This window comes from Artemia sp. Qi Xiang Cuo, chromosome 6 (genome assembly GCF_049724085.1).
Source record: "Artemia sp. Qi Xiang Cuo chromosome 6, ASM4972408v1, whole genome shotgun sequence".
Lineage (NCBI taxonomy): Eukaryota > Metazoa > Arthropoda > Branchiopoda > Anostraca > Artemiidae > Artemia > Artemia sp. Qi Xiang Cuo.
This window is the reverse complement of record NC_142799.1, coordinates 29699501-29718067: the sequence shown is the minus strand read 5'-3', so window position 1 is coordinate 29718067 and position 18567 is coordinate 29699501. Positions and strand designations below refer to the sequence as shown.

Genomic DNA, 18567 nt, shown 5'->3' with positions numbered 1-18567 from the left:
CAAAGTACTTCAAAAAGCTAGACGCACGTTCAGGATACTGGTCATTGTCGCTAGATGAAGAATCCACAGACCTAACTACATTCAACACTATCTTTGGAAGATACAGTTTCAAGTGTATGTCGTTTGGCATTATATCAGCACAGGACGAATTCCAGAGGCGCATTGAGGAAGTGTTTGAAGGTCTCACTGGCTTTATAGTCATCATAGACGATATGCTAGTTTTCGGTTCAACCCTGGAAAAGCATAATCAGCATCTTGTTGCCGTCTTAAATAGGGCTCGAGCAAAAGGGGTAAGGTTCAACCCCAGTAAATGTAAATTTGGGGTACAAGAGGTAACATACTTTGGCCATATGATTGGCGAAATAGGGATGCGCCCTGATCCAGAGAAGCTACGTGCAATTAATGCAATGCCGAAGCCAGCGAACAAGGAAGAGCTGACCACCCTCTTAGGAATGCTAAATTGATTAGCCAGATACATCCCTAATCTATCAACAAAATGCAAGGACCTTCATGACATCTGCAAAGAAAAAGACTTAGTTTGGGAAACAAAGCACAATTTTGACTTAAAGGAAATAAAGGGCTCCATTGTGTCGCACCTTCACTTCTTTGATCACCGAAGTACCTCAATTGACCTGACAGTCGATGCCTCATCACAAGGGCTAGGAGCATACATCTCAACAAATGGACAGGCAATAGCATACGCTTCACGAGCCCTTACCTTTACCGAACAAAGATACTCACAGCTAGAGAAAGAACTTTACGCCATTGAATTTGACTGCCGATGTTTTCATCATTTCATTTATGGAAGGCAACTCAATGTGTTCACTAATCATCGCCCTCTTGAAACCATCTTACGACAGCCTTTGATCAAGGCCCCAGCAAGACTACAAAGGATGATGCTCCAGATTCAGCCATACGACTTGAGTTTCACTTACCAACCTGGCGCTGAAGTACCAGTCGCTGATGCTTTATCAAGGCTCCACCTGTCAGACATTGACAAGGCAAGCCAGAGAGAACTCGAAGCGTATGTACACAGAGTCGTCAAGTTACTTCCGGTGAGTGATTCAAAACTGCAAGAAATCGGCAACCAGTCTAAAGAAGACCCCCAGCTAGCTGCACTCAGAGAAATTATAGAAACTGGCTGGCTAGTTTGCCGCAAGTTATGTCCTAGTCACGTACTGCCATTTTGGGGAGTCCGACACGAACTATGCATCAATGACGAAATCATATTCAAAGGAGACAGGATAGTGGTACCAGCATGTCTGAGAACCGACACGTTAAAACAGCTACACGTGTCACACCTAGGAGTGGAGAAAACTAAACAGAGAGCCAGGATGCTCATCTACTGGCCTCCACTGAACACAGACATAGAAAATCTGACTGTCAGCTGCTACACATGCCAAAAAAATAGCAGGAGTCTACGAAAAGAGCCCCTTATCTGCTCACCAGTTTCAGTTCTCCCCTGGCAACAAGTTGCCTGTGACATATTCACCTGGTATGGAGCCAGCTACCTCCTAGTGGTGGACTACCATAGCCGCTTCTTTGAAACCTATCTGTTGCGTGAATTAACATCTGCAGAAGTCATTTTGAAACTGAAGTCACATTTTGCCCGTCATGGTTATCCCAGGTCATGATGTCCGATAATGGTATACAATTCGTGTCCCAAGAATTCAAGAGGTTTGCCAGAGACTGGGGATTTGATTTAAAAACTTTAAGTCCAATATACCCCCAGTCAAATGGATTAGTAGAAAAGACTATCCAGACTTTCAAGAGCATCAAGACCAAGGCAAGTGAAAAATCGGACCCATACCTTGGAATTCTTGAATACTGTAAGACCTCAGTTGACAGTTTAGCTGCCCCCTCAAAAGTGCTCATGAGCCGCCGTCAGCTCCACTCGAAACTGTCATGCACAGAAAAGCACTTAGAAAAGAGAGTGATACAGACATCTGAATTCTTGGCAAGCAGAGAGATGGCTCAACACAGACAGAAATCCTACTATGACCGGCATACTAGAGAACATCACAAACTCAGAGGAGGTGACCAGGTCTTCTTCAGAAAACAGCCGGAAGCGCCATGGAAAAGCGGGGAAATAATTAAAAAGGCAGATAAGCCTAGATCGTACTACCTATCAACTAAAGATGGTACAATCCTTCATCGCAACCGAAGACACTTAATCAAAGCAGCCGCTCCACTCACACCTGATGACAGACCTGTCATGAAGTACCCCTCCCGGGCTGTGTCAAGGTCACTAAATCTGGGACAGGTTGCAAATTGTCCCGACACCGCCACAAGCATGAATCAGCACAGATCATTGCAGAGATTCCCGACTACCACTACCGAGCCCGGTATGGCTATAGCTGAGCCCCACCAGCCAGAAAGTGAACTTTCTAGCACAATTGAAGCACAAGCAACAGCTGCTCAGGCCACAAGACCCGGCAGAGTGGTGAAGCCACCAGAGAGACTAAACCTATAATGAATAAGGAAGTGACAATGAAGCACTTGTGTCTAGTCTAGGTATGCCAAAACCCATTGCAAGCTGATGGGAGTGAGCCTTGCGCCTCCCAGTGTAGTGTTCTGTTGTGTCCTGTATTGAGTGATAATTTGCCAAGTTATTGGCAGTTAGCAGAGTAAGCCTGGCGCCTCCATGCCTAGAGGTAGAAGGAGCTCATCCCTTGGAAACAGCTGAAGGGGGATGTAGCATTATGTGATACCTTGCTTTTGCATGTTGTTGTGCACCAGCTGTTATTGCGTGCTTATGCTTACTTGCCTTGATGCGTTATGTTTGCTTGCTTTGCTTATAGTGTTCTTTATTATAGGTGCCTGCGTTTTAAATAAAGATTTATCTACCAAATACCACAAGTACAGTTAAATATTCTACTATCTGTACTGTCTTTTCTTCTAGACAAAATATTTTAATGAAGAACCAACGGAAATGCAATGATAGCTAAGTAAACCCTACTAGGCATAAAAAATTTCCACCCAAATTTAGAGGCAGGCACAATAAAAGGAACACCATTCATTGCTACAGCTAAAAACTTTTGACATCATTCATTGCTACACTGAAATCTTTTGACAGAAGAGCAATATGTCATAGATGCCCTTCCCCCTAAAATACTTATGTCTTAAATATTGTCCTTGAATACTTTCAGATTATGGGGGGAAAAGGCTATTTTGACCGCCACAAATAGAAACTAAAACTACGAGCATAGCAACAAACTTTCTTACATTTTTCAATTTAGCATAGAAACCTGCATTAGGCAAGTTTTACCAAAAAAAAAATAAAAAAAAAAAAAAAAATTATTAATCAGAGAATTCGTATGGAATCTTTTCTTTTTCAGACTCGAATTCAGGGCTCTTGCGAAGCTGAGATAGACAATACAAGTGTGAATAAGTACAAAGGAGGAAATTTCTGTTTTCAGAACGCGATGATGAGGTATCTTGACAGAGGGTCAGACATATTCACAGAATAGGAGGGGGTTCTCCGAGAAGACATGTTCGAGGAAATTAGTTTTGCGATGCTGTAAGTTTCAGGACGGTTGTCAAAGTCCGTCAAAACCTCCAAAAGCTCAATGTTTAAGAGTACCAAGCCTGATAGGACCTACTATGCATATAAATACCTCCAGGCTGTTAATTGTCAATTCATTGGCGCACTGACCCCCCCCCCCCCCCCCCGCCGCATAAAAAAAAACAGATAAAAGTATCGTGCATGCTTTCCTAAATAGTGTACTAAAGAAGGATCAATTAAGTAAAAGGACGTAAAATATTATGCCAAATATTTTCTCAGGATAAAACGTATTCCTAAGTTAAGACGTTTTTTAGCATCTAAACAGATGAAATTTCCGCCTCGATAGCTTATCCTAAGAAATAATGTAATCCTACCGAGCAACAGCTTCTAAAATAATACGCCAAAACATCAATTTAATCTCCATTCTCTGAAAAATGTAAGCACTATAAATATCTCCCATTCACTTATTTAATCCAAATTTCAATAAAACTACAAACACCAAACATCAGGTCAATCATAACAATAAAAGACCAACAAAAGAGCAATATAGAAATGAACTTACAAAATTATCTCCAAAAAAGATTGTTTTCCCGTCACTTCCAAGACTAATTAGAAACACACTACTGACCTAAATAAGATTTTTTCTCTCTTGGCTCAAAATCTTTTAAGAGGGACTAGTATGTCTATTTACCAACAAAACAAACCATAGACACTGAAATTACTAGAAAAGAACGCAAAATCTGAGGTGGAAATTAGTGTCAAAACGAGGGGCTAGTTACTCTATATTATAAACTAGGCAAATTTTGGATTTTAAAAGCTCATTTCTGTTCTTAAAAATTGCATTTTGTGCAAAAAAAGCGGTGAGAAAATTTTTTCTCATCACTTCAGGCACTTACGAAGTAACCTTTTTGGAAAACTGATCATTTTTACAAAAAACTGATCATTAAATGAAAATTATAAGAAGTATCAGAAAATCGGAATTTCAGGATTGACTGGGCCTAGAGGTACGTACTTACACAACTCGCTTAGTTTTCCACATAAATTGAATCAATAAAAATGCAGGTGGACTGGAGGAAAATTTCAGTTCGGATACTGGAACTTTTAAGCAAGACACGACAAATAAATCTCGGGCATCCAAATATCAAAACGCATTCCCTGTAAAAAAAAAAAACATATATGAGAAATTGCAGCTAAAAGCTACTAAGTTGCATTGGAATAATAGCAAATTCTACGCACACAAAAAGGATCTAAAAAAAGACACACCTAGAAAAATTGTCCATGTTACAAATTCGAAACACAGCGTGCATATCCATACACTGTTAAGCGATTGCAGTTAAAAAAAAAAAAAAATTGCAGAAGATTTTCTAAGGGGGCTTTTGAGATAACAGCGAGGGTCTTCAGGGTAGTATCAGGAGATTCCCTTATCGTCTTTTTTTTGAAGACATGTCTGCAGAAACAAATAGAGAGTTCTTAGGACAAGGCCTTGTTGGGGTTGGGTGATTTTTAACTTATTTTATTTCATATTACCCATTGTCCCTACTTTAATTGTACTGTTTTTACCCTTATTTAGTTTGTTACCTTCAAATTTTTTTTCAGTATTTCTTCAAATCAGAAGAAATACTTTCAACGGATGTACGCTTTTTCATGTTTATATGAAATCCTGGAGGGGGGGGCTGAGGGAAAAGTTTGAGCCAATTTTCCCAAGTCAAGTGAAAAGGAAAAAATGAAAAATGTGCCATATAGTCAGGGGGCAACTGCCCCATAGTAAATTACACCCCCTGCATGACATACAATTAAATATTCATCAAACCACTCAGATTCTAAGTCCTCAATTTTCTCGCAGCAGAACAGTTATTCATTATTTGTTCTTTAATTTAAAAAAGTATGCAACATTAACGGTTTGGTGAGAATTATTGCATTTTTTTCTCATAAGAATGGCTTTTTTTCTCAAAAGCTTGTCTCTTTTACCAACAGAAACAAGTTATAAGTCCCTGAGTTAGAAAGCATAGATATCGTAATCTCGTCTTACAAACAATGTAAATTTCTAATGCAAACTGTTAAAAGCATTCATTGTTTCCGGGACTTAAGATACACGCATTAGAGTTTTTAGCAAATAAATACTAAACACAGTATCAACAAACTGATGAATTAGAAGATAATTTCCAGAACGTTTAGTTAGGAAAACGCGCACGGCACGCGAACAGAAAATATTCAAAACCAAATGGGCAGTTCAAAGGAAAAATTAGTTCAGTTCATTTTTTCTTTTATTTTTATTTATTTATTTCTTTAGACCATGCAACCAATTGACTTTATTTTCGTATGTTCACGAATACTACGAAGACAAAACACGTTTTTCGGTCGAACCCTGAATGACTACTCCAAAAGCCAATTTGGTTAAGTCCGTATTGAACTGAATATCAACATGTTCATACCACTCAAACGCACCAAAAAACACCAAAACATCCAAGACATTTTCCCATTAAAATCCAAATCAATTCTCTTCTATTTTATAGCTTCTGATCAACTAACATTTTGCTAAAATCTTTAGCTCTAGCTTGACATTACTCAAAGTAATATGTCAAAATTCTATATTATACTCTGAATTTCCATCAATGGATTTTTTATTTCTTTTTTAAGCCAACAAACTGATGTATAACAGAAACTGAAATACTTCCATTTGATATGATATGAACAGTTCGTGGTAACCAACTGTAAAGCCAAAAAGAATTAGATTTTTATCCTGACTCCAAATATTTAAAGTTCATTAAGTTTAACATTAGCCATCAAAAGCTACAAGTCTGAGAAAGGGAGGAAGCATCCTCAAACAGTCAAGGGATCTTAACGAAAAGCACACCATCTGATTCTGAATATCAGAGAACCTTACTATAGAGGTTTCAATCTCCTATCTACAAAAATGTAGAACTTTGTACTTTTTACCACAAGAAAGATCACGAATGCGTGTTTTTTTTTTCGGGGGTGATCTTATCCAGTCAATGTTCCTAGGCAGAGGGCTCATCCCAACTGATCATCAAAAGTTCTAGCGCCCTTTCAAAGTGACCAAAAAGATTGAAGGGTAACTAATCCCCTCCAAACCCCTTCTTTCCCAAAAAAATCCGATCAAAATTTTGAGAAAGCCATTTGATTCAGCATAGTTCAAAGGTCCAATAGATATGCCTTTGGAGAAGACATGATCCCCTAGGGAGAGGGCTGCAATTTACGCAATTTGCCTATTGTTCACACATAGAATTTGTTATTGGGACATACGGACATTTTTTTTCGGGGGGGGGGGTGTTTTTAAGGGAACATTTTACGCCGGGAGAGGATAGGGGATTTCCAGGCATGATTTGAAAAACGGTCAAAATTAAACTAAAAAAAACAGGTATTTTCCACTGAAAGTAAAAAACAACATTAAAACTTAAAACGAGCAGAAAGGAATCCGTATATGAGGGAGGCTACCCCTTCCTAAATCCTCGCTCTTTATGCTGAAGTTTGACTTTTTGTCCGAATTCTTTAATAAAGACTGCTGCCTCATGTACAGAATCATTTCTGATCAACTCACATTTTGCTAAAATCGTTTTTAGTTCTAGCTTGACATTGCTCAAAGTAATATGTCGAAATTTTATATCATACTCTGAATTTTCTTCAATGAACTTTTGATTTCTTTTTTTTAAGCCAAAAAACTGATGTGTAACGGAAACTTAAAAAGGTCCATTTGAAATTATATAAACAGTTCGTGGTAACGAACTGTCAAGCCAAAAAGAATTGGTTTTTATCCTGACACCAAATATTAAAAGTTTATTAAGTTTAACATTACCCATCAAAAGCTACGAGTCTGAGAAAATTTGCTTTAATTTCTAAGAGGGGGGGGGGGAAGCATCCTCAAAATGTCAAGCGATCTTATCGAAAATCACACCATCCGATTCTGAATATCAGAGAACTTTACTATAGAGGTTTCAATTTCGTATCTACAAATATGTAGAATTTTGTATTTTTTGCCAGAAGAAAGATCACGAATGCGTGTTTTTTTCCAGGGATGATCTTATCCAGTCAACGTTCCTAGAAGATCGGCAGAGGGCTCATCCTAACTGATCATCAAAAGTTCTAGTGCCCTTTTAAAGTGACCAAAAAGATTGGAGGGTAACTAGCCCCCTCCAAACCCCTTCTTTCTCCAAAGACATCCAATCAAAATTTTGAAAAAGCCATTTGATTCAGCATAGTTCAAAGGTCCAATAAATTTGCCTTTGGAGATGACATGATCCCCTAGGGAGAGGGCTGTAAGTTACGCAATTTGCCTATTGTTCACACATAGTATTTGTTATTGGGACATACGGACATTTTTTCGGAGGGGGGGACAATGGAAAAACAAGCATTTTCCATTGAAAGTAAGGAACAACATTAAAACTTAAAACGAACAGAAAGGATTCCGTATATGAGGGTGGCCACCCCTTCCTAAACCCTCGCTCTTTATGGTGAAATTTGACTTTTTGTCCGAATTCTTTAAGAAAGACTGCTCCCTCATGTACGGAATCATTTCTGTTCGTTTTAAGTTTCGATTTTCCTCCTCACTTTTAATTGAAAAAAGTTTTTTTTTTCTATTTAATATAATAAGAAAAATGCAAACGTAGTTTCGTTTAAGAGTATATAAAGGAAATGCATATCTACAATGAAAACCCAAACTATGCCCAACATTTTCGATTTTACTCAATTTTTCTAGATGTTTCAATGTTTGGGAACTTACTCTTTTAACTACAACAGGGTGATAGCAATCGCGATCCCAAGAATCATTTCCGTAACACCCAATCGTCACTATTTTGGACCAGCTTATGCACTTGAAATGGACAATTTCATGAATGGGGTGCATTAGAAACTGCACCAGAAGTCCCAATTCAAACCAGAGGGATCGTAAAAATCTGATTTTACAGGACAACGAATGATTTTCATTGGCTGTCAGTGACACTTTGACTAAAGGCATAAAATACCACTTTCCTTTCAGTAACTTTACGTCAGTAGAAGAGGTCTCGGATTAGTCGAAAGTCATGTCATGCGATTACTTTCTTCACCAAGACCGCTTCTAAATCTACAGTCTATCTACATTCTTTCTTGCGCTTCTTTTGTTTTTCATCAGCTTCATGGCAATCTTCCAAAATCTCTTCAAAAAACTCCTCAGTTTATTTCTGATTCAGCTCCATATAACCTTCGTTCGTCACATAATATCTGCATTCCTCCTACTCCCACTGTGCGGTCAGATTTCAATCCGCTCATCGCTTGTCATCAGGTTTGGAACTCCCTGCCTTCTTCAGTACAGAAATGCCACTCGTTTGGCACTTTCAAGAGGATTCTTAAGGACCATTTTGTTAAGAATAAAACTGAATAATTTTTTTTTTTTTTTTTTTTTTTTAATTTTTTTTTTTTTTTTGTGGAGTTGATGTCCCCTGAATGTTTAGTTCTGTTTTATGGTGGTCTTCTCTGCGCTATTACTCCCTGACCTCAGGTATGACTATCAATATTTATTGCTGAAACTTGTATAGTTCACTAAGGAGTAGCATTCATGAAGACGGGTTAAATTTTATTGCTTTCGCACCATTTTATTACAGTCCAATAATTATAAGCCTTATGACTGAATTAACCCATAAACGTCAATTTTGCTACCTAGCCTCAGAAATAAGCAGAGTTGATTGAATTGGAATTTATATAGTTTTAAATACAAGCTAAAAGGGCTGTACATGGCTTAAGTTTTGATTTTTTAATATTTTGGATAAGAGTTATGAATAATATCGTAACAGCTTTTATGATATTAGTTTTACCTGACAATACACATAATTCTGTTTCGACGATAGGGATTCGCTTATAGTAATAATAATATTTTTTTTTTTTTTTTTTTTTTTTTTTTTTTTTTTTTTTTTTGTGAGTCTATTTAATATAATTAATAAATTTGGTTTATTTATTCTAATTTTTTCTATAGTTTCCAGTTTATCTATATTTTCTTTTCTTCTCCTTCATATGTGAGTAAGTGATCATTTTAAATTTTTTTTGTTTTTTATCTCTGAGTATGTAATTCATATGTCGTCCCTCTTTGTACAGGCCAATGAGCCTTTGAGGGATTAATAACATGTAAAATTATATGTGTATTTAATGAAGAATAAAACTTATCTTATCTATCTTATCTTACTTTCATCTTATTAAAGACCATTCCATAATCCTTCTGAATTGAATTTGGTACTTCTGGTGAAGCGGTCCTCCTCAGACACTTCCCCTGAACTTGAACAAGAAACCACAGTACTCGATTTAGGGGACAGACTAAACAGGATTGAGAATAAGTTGGATAGTTATGAACCAGAATCACTACTAGACAGCCTGGTTTTTCACGTTGTTAGGGAGAAAACTGGTGTTGACACTCGTTCTGCTGTGTTGCTAACTATTAATCAAAAGATGTCTTTGCCTGAAATTAGTACAAATGAGGTCGTGAACGTGCATAGACTTAGACTGAATAATGCTGCTATAACTGATTCAACTCAGGCGGTTCCATCTGCTCCAAGGGTCGCTCCGATAATAGTGAAGTTTTCGAGCAAAAGCGTTGCTTGTAAAGTGTTCAAGCCCAAATCCAAGTTGGGCTCTAGTGGTATTTTTGTTGTTGAGTCTCTGACCAAGCAGAGACGAGATATTCTGAATGCGGCGAAAGACAAATTCGGTCAGCGGAATGCTTGGTCTGATCGGGGTCAAATATTGGCAAAGCCTAGTGACGGGACTCCAATAAAAAAGATAAGGTCTCTCGCTGACTGTATCTAGTTGTTTTTTTTCTGTCTGTTTTTTTTTACATTCTCATGGATTATTTGTTTATTTTCCCTTTTCTTGTTTTTTTTTCTCTACTAAAAGTCGCTAATTTTCGGTTCATTTTTTCTTCTCTGTTTTTTTTAATCTTTTTTGTATTATTTTTCTCAAAAATATTGTTTGTTTCTATTTATTTTTGAGTACAGTTTTCGGTATTTTTTCTCTTTTTATTACTTCGGTTGTGTCGTTTTTCGATGTTAGTATTTTTCTTAATTTGTAAATACCTTCCTCAGGTCATTAATTTTAATTTTTTTATTTTATTTTTATTTTTTTCATTTTTGTTTCTCCTTCCGTGCTAATGGTTCCTTCCAATAATACCTGCTGTGCTATCAGTTATTTATGTGTTTGTAATCATTTGACAGATTTTTCTTTTGTAATTAATTTAAGTAATGATTTCTTTTTGGTTCCTCTGGTGAATTGATTGGACTCCAAACGAAACCTGCTTTTGTGAATATTTTAAGCCATGAGAGTCGCCTTTGTAAGCTTGAAAATAGTCCTTTTGGTGTAATTAGTATAGTAAATAGTTCTGTGGGTCAGGCTAATCAAAATCCGATTAATATAAACCCATTTGTAAAAGTAAATATGTTTCGAATTTGGGGGAGGAGGAGGTTACCAAAGGAAATTATTCTCTGACCGCACTTCAGCTTAATATTCAGGGTCTCTCCTCGTCAATAGATAATTTGAGACAAATTGTTTCGGATGGACAGCCTGATGTTGTCGGTTTGTGTGAGACATTTCTGGATTCTGACAATGAAATGCTATTGGATATCCATGGTTATAAAATGGAACGTATTAACCACTGCAAGATGGCTAAAGGAGGTCTTGCCAAGTATATATCTCGCAATTTGCATTATTGCTTGCGTGATGACTTATCAAGGAATTTTGAAGGTATTTTCGAGTCAAAATTTATAGAAATTAGATCTAATGGTATTGATCTCATTATAGGCAATTTTTATCGTTCTCCTAGTGGTGATATTCTTGTTTTTTTGTTTCAAGAATCTTGAGGAAATACTTGACATAATACTGAAATGTCCGTGTCAGTTAATCTTAATATGAATTTGATGGATTCAAAGCCTTCGGCTTCAGTTGATTTTCTTTCAACCATGCTTGCTCCAGGAACTCTGCCGCCTACATCCATCCGCACGCGAGTTACAAATGTTACGGGTTCTTTGATTGACAATATGTTCTTTACTCTTAGTTGTAAGGGAAATGCAATTTTAGATAGTGATATCTCCGATCACTTTCCAATATATTCTTGATTCAGCTTTAAACAGGGGAAGAGTAACAGGGCTCAGGTGTTTGATTCCTATTCTGTTAGGTTTGGTGAGAAAGAGTTATCTCTTCTTGGGTCCAAATTAGCGGAAAATTCGTGGAGCTTGCTTGATAATGATAAGGATTTTTCTTGTTTATTTGAGTCCTTTTATGGAACAATAAAAGAGGCTATTCTTAGCATTTGTAAAGTATCACCTTCTAACCATAGGTCTAAAAGGATTGTTCCTCTAAGCCCATGGATGACATCCGGACTTCTCAAAAGCTGGAGAAGGAAGAATAATCACTGGAGAGCTTATAAATGCGCTACACTTTCAGCAGGTGCTATTCGTCTTTGTCAATTCAAGATCTACCGGAATATATATAATTCCTTGTGTAGGAAAGCCAAATCTCTGTATTATCTAAATAATTTTGCTGCTTGTGGCAATGATATTCGTAAAACGTGGAAGGTAATACATTCTGTACTTAAACCCAGTTCTCAATCTAGCTCTTTACCTATGAGTCTGGTCATTGGTGATGGAGCTGTGGAGGGTGAGCTTAATGTCCAAGAGGCATTCATCTCATTCTTCGCTAATATTGGTAAGAATATTACTTCTACAGTTACTTTGTCTCGGCCTAGGCCGGACTTTAGATCTTACCTCGGGCCATCTTGTGTTAAGTCTTTGTTTCTAGAGCCAGTAACAGTAAGTGAAATTACTAAAACTGTTAATGGCTTGAAAATCTCGTCTTCATCTGGGCCAGATTCTATCCCTACAAAGGTAGTTAAATCTATTCTTCCTTCAATAGTATTGCCTCTAACAAAACTTGTTAATCTTTCATTTGAATGTGGTGTTTTTCCGGATGCTCTCAAGTGCGCTCGGATTATTGTTTTGTGTAAAGGTGGACCAAGGAATGATCCGGCAAATTATCGACCAATTTCAATTTTATCAGTATTCAGTAAAATATTTGAAAAGGCTATGCATTCTCGTCTCCTAACTTTCTTAAAATCTAAAAATTTTCTCCGTGATTTTGAATTTGGTTTCCGAATGAAGCACTCCACTGAACATGCTTGTATGACCCTTTTAAATTTTGTTCATTCTGCGTTAGATTCGGGATTGATTTCGGCTGCTATATTCCTAGATATTCGTAAGGCATTCGATTCCTTAACCCATGAAATTCTTCTATCGAAGATGCCTCATTTTGGCATAAGGGGAAGTGTATTTTTTTGGTTCCAGTCTTATTTAAAGGATTGGTTAATTCCTGTTGATCCCCTTTTCCGGTCACCCTCGCAAGTGAATTTCGGTGTCCCCCAGGGATCAGTTTTAGGGCCTGTGCTATTTTTGATTTATGTAAATGATCTTTATTATGTTGTAAAAAAGCAGAACCTTATTATTTGCTGTCGACTTTGTCATCCTAAGCCTTCCCTTGCCCATAGTGGCAACTATAGTACGCCTTCTTCTGATGTCCTTGTTTGTTTTGCTGATGACAGCACACTTGGCACTTTGGGAAACTGCGAATCCGAGCTTCGATTGAATTTAGAAATTTTGCTTAAGAGGGAGACTCTGTGGTTCTATGCTAATTATCTTACCCGGAATTAGTCTAATTCCAGTTTTTTTATTTTTTCGCATGTTTCTTGAGTTTCTCTACAATCATCAGAAATTTACCAGGCAAATGAGATAATTTATATATCCAAAGACCAATATGTTAGTTTTTTGGGCACTTTTTTTTACGAAAACCTATCTTTCAAACGTCACATTGATTTTATTAAAATGAAGATATGCAGGATTCTCGGTATTTTAAGGAAACTTAGACATACTTTTCCAGGATCGATTTTGAAAATCCCTTTTCACTGTTTGGTCCAATCTTACATCTCTTACTGTCCAATTGGGTAGACATCAACATTCCCTTCACTGTTAAAACCACTTTCTATGGCTTGCAATAAAATTAGAAACCTCATTCAGGAAACTGATCGATCATTAGTTATACCATTACTTGATCTTGAGTCACTATACATTCTTTCACGTGCATGTTTTACTTTTGCTCAGCTTCATGGTGACCTCCCCCGGCCCCTAAGTGTTCCGCAATCTGTTACCTCTGATCAAAATAATTATAATCTTCGTAATATGACAAATCATGTTCAAGTTCCATTTACTCCTTGCATAAGGTCAGATTTTAATCCTTCAATGGTGTGTCATATTGTTTGGAATAAGTTGCCTGAATCAGCTCGAGGGTGCCACTCATTCGGTTTGTTTAAAAAAATTGTTAAAAATTCTTTGGCTTCGTAGAAGTTATTTTTATTTATGTTTTTATTTTTTATTTATTTTATTTTTTTTGGAGTCTATTTAACCTAATTAATATTTTAGTTTATTTATTCTATTTTTTCTATAGTTTTCGTTTTATCTATATTATCTATTCTTCTCTTTCGTATGTGAGTAAGTGATCATTTTAAATTTTCTTTTGTTTTTCATCTCCGAGTAAGCAATTCACATGCTTTACCTCTTTGTAGAGGCCAATGAGCCTTTGGGGAAATAATAACATGTAATATTGTATGTGTATCTAATGAAGAATAAAACTTATCTTATCGTCGCTCGGCCCTCGACTTTTATTGGGAACAATATTCCCAGACATGTTTTACAGCGGGCTAGCCTGAAATTCCTCTGGGGAAATATGCTCTGTTGAAGAGCATACAGCTAATCGTGAAGGTTGCTGGGAAAATGTAGAAATTAAAATAGTAATGATAATAAATTTAGCTTACGCATTACAAAAGAAACAATCTCGTACTGGAAATCTTTCAGACTCGGGGAGCAGGGATTCCCCTTCACCCTCGTTGACAGCCCTGTCTGGCGCCGCAACTTCTCTTCTAGGATGTTAAAACCTAGTTCGGTAGCTCTTTGCCAACTCAGAAAGTCACTGAGCGAGTTAATGAAATTTCCTGGAAATGATCTATGGCCAAAATTTGAGGTCTGGGAAGCAGTTTTCACATTTTGTAGCTGTGATAGCTTTACATAAATAAAAAGGATAATTTCCAAAAAGAAATTTTAGGCTAAAAATTTTTTTTAGCCGTTCTATAACAAGAGAAAAACGAGGATATACATTTAGATGACCTTTTTTTATGCGATACGAATAGAAAGTTGATGAACTCAAAGGAACTCTTAGGATAAAATAAGCGATAAATGGCATTTTAAACAAGCACGAAAACATGGAATAGCGACTGAAAGTGAGTTTTCTTCACCGTCGTTGACCTCGTTGTCACGTAATTTGCTATGGGTCAGGCGGGCAACTACCTCCCAGACCTCGGTTTGTCTCCCCCACCAGACTCCAGTTTGCCCCAGCTGAAATTTAGTTTCGTCAAAAATCTTGTAAAAACTAAGATAAGCCTGCATAAATTCAAGTATCCACAGAAACGAGTCAGTTTTTTTAGTATATCTTTACTTTTATGGTACTATATGGCCCATTGATTCAGTTTTCACTGTTATTTTCACTTCATTTGGGAAAATTGGCTCCAACTTTGTCCCCCCCCCAAGATTTTGACAAAACTACGCTACTGCTGTCTGGTGCCGTCACTTGTCTTCTAGGATATTAAAACCTAGTTCGGCAGCTCTTTTGCCAACTCACAAAGTCACTGAGCAAGTTGAATGAAATTTCCTGGGAAAAATCTAAGTCCAAAATTGGGGTCTGAGGAGGAGTTTTCACACTTTCCACGTTTCTAGCTTAAATAGTTTACCTTATTATCCAGTATACACACCATTACACACATAAATACACATTTAAACACACACTCACGCAAACAAACACACATATGATTTGTATGTACGGCATGCGGTCACACACTTACACAGAGGGTCCTTAAGATCTCATTCACTGAGATAGTACGCTTCCTTTTATAATACGTTATAGTTTTCATGTAATTTGCCTGACATCTGCGGAATCCACGAATTAAGCCTCATTCAACTGAAACTACCGACTTGCCTGCATATGTTCGCATTTTATTTGACTATTTTCTAGAAAAGCTTTCAAAGAATTAAAATTTTCTGGTTCTTGTTTAGTCACCAAGTACTGATTTATTATTACTTATTTTTTGAAAAAGTCAATTTGGAGAAGGACCAGACTTCAGCGACTAGACTACATATACTGATTTCGAAGCAAACCGCCTTAAAAACAGAAGAAAGTGTTATACACAGGCACATGAAATTTACTTCATACCACTGCAAATAACATACTGGTAGGAAAGGAAGAAAAACAATTGTTCGACGCAGAAAAACAATTTAGACAAGAATAATTTGAATGGAACAATAAAAAGCAAGATTCAATGATTGAATTCACAGTAGAACAAAAACTTCCCATACCGGGAATCGAACCCGGGCCTGCTGGGTGAAAGCCAGCTATCCTAGCCACTAGACCATATGGGAGGATACAAAAACAATTTATTAAACATATGTTGAAGAGGTTTATTAACAACTTTTACTATATAGCGATTTTTTTTTCCAAAAATGCCTCAAGCCATCCTTAATATACTGCTTGGTAGAGATTTAGGGTAATTTTTGGCAGTTCATACGCAGTTCATACGGCAGACTTACGAATAAAGTAAACGGTAAATTTTTCGCAAATCATATTATTGACTTATGAAGAAAGTAAACATACCACTCGATGCCTTTTTTATGCTCTTTCCAAATATAATAATCATTTTCGTCGGAAATTAATTTTACCCCCACCCCTATATATACCACTTCATGGTATAAATTTGCACATTAGGGGGTGGGGGTGAAATTTAAACTTATCTCCCATTTACATCAGAAATAAAATTTACCCCCCCCCCTAATGTGCAAATATATACCCTTAATTGGTATATATAGGGTTGGGGGTAAAATTCCTTTCCGACAAAAATGATTATTATATTTGGAAAGAGCATAAAAAAAGGCATCGAGTGGTATGTTTACTTTCGTTGTAAGGCAATAATATGATTTGCGAAAAATTTACCAAGTAAACATACTACTCGATGCTTTTTTATGCTCTTTCCAAATATAACAATCATTTTTGTCGGAAATGAATTTTACCCCCACCATATAGACGTTAGTTTCGAACAAATGTTAATGCATCTACGCTATATTCTGTCTTTAAAAAGAGAAAACATAGGTAATTTTCTATGAAATAAAACATTTTCTCCCATTATTTTTGTTCTAGGAATTTATTCCATTAAAAACTTACTGACTATTACAGTACCATTTGACGGTCAGATTAATAACATCCATGAAGGCTACGCTATTTAAAAAAACCTCTTAGCTATATAAAAAAGCTTAAGCCACACTTTCATTTGACATTTTACATGAGGAGTTACCCACTTTCCACAACCTGGTGCGCATCTCAGAGCGCCACAAAACTCCGCCGTACGTGGCACAGTTCCGCGATTGGTGGCAGTCCCCACAGCACTTGGCATAGTTCCACCACGCTTGGAACGCGCCAACTGTTGTACGTGATTTCTGAAAGTCGGCACTCCCTCGGTTTCATGGACACATCAGAAAGCAAATCAACCAATAAAACTGCCGAAAACTGTTTTTTCGGCAGCATAAGAAACTGGAGCTGCCAACTGGCTGATTAATTTGACTTTTTGTTCATAAAACGCCAAACGAAGACGCGGTTTTAGAGGATAATTTTGTTCTTACTTTACAGAGTTTACCGCCCACAGTTAAGAAGGATTTCAAGGAAATGTTCTATGCTTTATGTCTTATCACCAGCTTTCAAATAAAGTTACAAAACAGACACTTAACGACTAACAGTAGTGAAATGTCAATAAATTTCATTGCCAACTTTTCCCCAAATAAATACACATGTAGAACAACAAATAAACGAATTTATCTATAACTTTTCCAGCGTTCCAAGATGGCGGAGTAGAAGCGTCACACATAGTAGAGGAAGATATGACATCATAGAGCACAGCGAAGTAGAGTCATGTTCGACACCGGACTAACGACACCGGTCCGGAAGTCCTTTAATAACCGGTATACAGTCAAACATATATATTAGTAGGACCCTAATGCCTCTCAATAACACCGAATTTTTTGGGTAGGGTAAAGGTCACCCCATATTTTGAAAAATAGCTTTGTTTTTTCTCTTTCATAGCTATTTATATTTTAACTGTGAGAGATTTGCAAGGGTCTCTAAAGCACAAAAATTCATCAAAATTATATTCAGACGCCGGTCGCAAAAGTTTTGATAATTCGGACGCTCCTCATTTCTTAATCTAAACATATAAATTTATTCGAGGAAATCTTTGGGCCTTTCCTAAGATCTCAATCTTCTTAACACTTTATCTACAGCACATCTTATCCTAGGTTACCACATATGCTCACACATGAGCAATATTCGCTCGTGATGACAATTTAGTTGCTCTGTTATACAGTTCGTCAGTTGAAAAAATTAAATTTCATCAGTCAACTATGCAAATTTTTCTAACAACAGAAACAGCCATGGAAGAGGTAATCGCTGAGAGTAAAAATTGCCAAGGCTAAAAATAATGTGTGAACATACTTTGGCAACTAAAATTCATAGCAATTTTTTTCTGTGTGGAATTATAAGGATTTGTTCAACAAGTATCGTCAATCTCAGCGCCAATGCCTCTATAATTACTACATTCCCTCTTATCACCCTTTTTATATGTGGTTTCAATTGAGAATTTTCCTAAGATCCCAACCTACTTCCCCTTTATCAAAAATCAAACGTGTAATTTTCAACATCTTGTTTTGAACTCTGTATCTTCCTTATTAAAAAAAAAAAAAAAAAAAAAAAAAAAAAAAAAAAAAAACAGCTACATACACATAATCAGGACCAGTAGCCTACAATTATTTTCTTAACAGTACTAAATAATTCTTGTTTCACTTCGATATTATTGAAACTCCTCTCATTATTTTCTATGATATTTCTAACAATTTCAAAAGCCCACCTCCCCCCTCTGGATCTGCCACTATGTCCTTGTATATTCAATAGTCAAT

The 18567-nt window shown here is 36.7% G+C and overlaps 1 protein-coding gene and 1 non-coding gene across 7 annotated transcripts in view; both read right to left on the bottom strand.

The window, feature by feature from the left end:
- Window positions 1-18567, bottom strand: part of EcR (Ecdysone receptor) — a 257170-nt gene that overhangs the window by 207058 nt on the left and 31545 nt on the right. For 2 of the 6 annotated variants that reach the window (XM_089090630.1, XM_089090633.1), the window contains exon 2: window positions 4522-4660. The exons of 1 other annotated variant lie outside the window; for it this stretch is intronic. The gene's annotated coding sequence lies outside the window, so the exon portion shown is untranslated. 3 more of the 6 variants (XM_089090632.1, XM_089090634.1, XM_089090631.1) reach the window with 3 other exon arrangements.
- TRNAE-UUC (transfer RNA glutamic acid (anticodon UUC)) lies at window positions 15919-15990 on the bottom strand. Its single transcript has one exon. It is a non-coding gene; the product is annotated as a tRNA-Glu (tRNA).